This window comes from Atta colombica, unplaced genomic scaffold (assembly GCF_001594045.1).
Source record: "Atta colombica isolate Treedump-2 unplaced genomic scaffold, Acol1.0 scaffold92, whole genome shotgun sequence".
In the NCBI taxonomy this organism is placed as follows: domain Eukaryota; kingdom Metazoa; phylum Arthropoda; class Insecta; order Hymenoptera; family Formicidae; genus Atta; species Atta colombica.
In genome coordinates this window covers 2,241,386-2,243,149 of record NW_017259586.1, presented here as the reverse complement: position 1 = coordinate 2,243,149, position 1,764 = coordinate 2,241,386, and positions in this window count along the sequence as shown.

Sequence of the window (1,764 nt, the reverse complement as noted above, 5' to 3'; positions counted from 1 at the left end):
TATATATATATATATATACACAAATATATAGAATTGGAAAGCGTTACTTTTTCCATTATTTTTCCGTTACTTTTTATAATGAACAATTTGATAATGACGTTGTAATTTTTTATAACTAAACGCTAAGGTTATGCTAAGGTTGCAAAGGTCGACTTTTTTAACCTTAACATCCGTAGCGTTTAGTTATAAAAAATTCCAACGTCATGTTTATTATAAACAGTAACGGAAAAAAAAACGCTTCCAACTCTGCAAATATGCACATATATGCAAAAATAAATATGGTTTTTTTTTAGAATACTTTTCTTAATAAGATTCCTAAGAAGACAAATTCCTACTTACTTTCTAATCTACTTTTTTACTATGTAAAAAAATATTACATAAGAATCCAATGTCTACTGATTAGTAAACGTTCAGTGATACTTTATTATAATTGGTTCTTGTCTTTAGTTCTTCATTGGACAGAGCGATTCGTAATCGCTTCTTATTTTAAGAAGCGTGTTTAAATAATGTTTTGGGATGCTACAATACAATCGTTTGATTCGTTCATGACATCTTAAGATTACTTTCTAGAAATAAATCAGTGACTTCAATGCTATACTTACAACCTAATCATCAGCTGCGAATATTTATTTGTTTTTTTAATAATAATACATTGATTTATTTTTAGCATTGTGATTTTTTACAGACTCAATCTGTAGATATTATAATCTCTAAAAGCGAATCAGTATATTATTCCTGAAAAAAATGTAAATATTCATTGATGATATATTACATCAATTATAAATTTAGCACTGAAATCAGTAATAATACACTGATTCATTTTTACAGAGTACTTAAGACAATCTTAAATATAAGAATATTATGTTCAACTATGAGTACCCAAGTCCGGCCCAAGGGCAGGAATTAATCATATTAAAGTATTACTGGACTCTCACTGATCAGTTTTCTTTGCTGAATGCAGTCTATCATATAAATCATATCGCTTATTCTATTCTATTCTATTCCGTTCGGTCGGCACCTACGAGAGCCCCTGACACCCTTTCACTTCACAGGCAAATCACGCGTTTGTCATGTATTTCCGCTCGTGCTTATAAGTATGCATGTACACCAACTTTTTCTTAACATCCTGTCGCCTTATGCAACACCTTGCCAAGCGTCGGAGTCTGAGAACATGAGATATCGTCACCTGCATTGTTCTCCAGTCGATCTGATTTTTCAGCGAGGCTCTTATCCGAGAAAAATCCGACTTTCTCATGAAATTTCAACATTTGGAAAGTTCGTTGACGTTTCCCAAGAGTACATCACGTATTTCGCTTGTGGAACTATGGTAACGATTTATTTACTAACTAAATATTAGAAATAAAAAATATTTTATACAATCTCTTGGATGAAAAAGATAAAAGTGTTAAAACAAATATTTTGTCAACTATCAACCATCTTGTTTAAAAAATAAACTGAAAACATCTGAAAATAAATATCTGAAAACTCCGTTCTTCAGATATTTGGTATCATATAAGAACCACTTGTGAATGGGATTGGAATTTTTCTTTTAGTCAATAAAGCCTTCGATACCTCGGAAAGGATTGACTCGTGACGCAATAGTGGGTGTCAATTAATATCATTAGTCACTAAAGCTTGATAATACCAATTAGTGAAATCCAGGCGAGCGCGGTGACCCTCGATGTTTGACACCCTCTGTAAGCCCAATTATCCTAATCCGAAATGAACAACTATGCGCCGTCCGTACTGCCAAACATTCGTTCG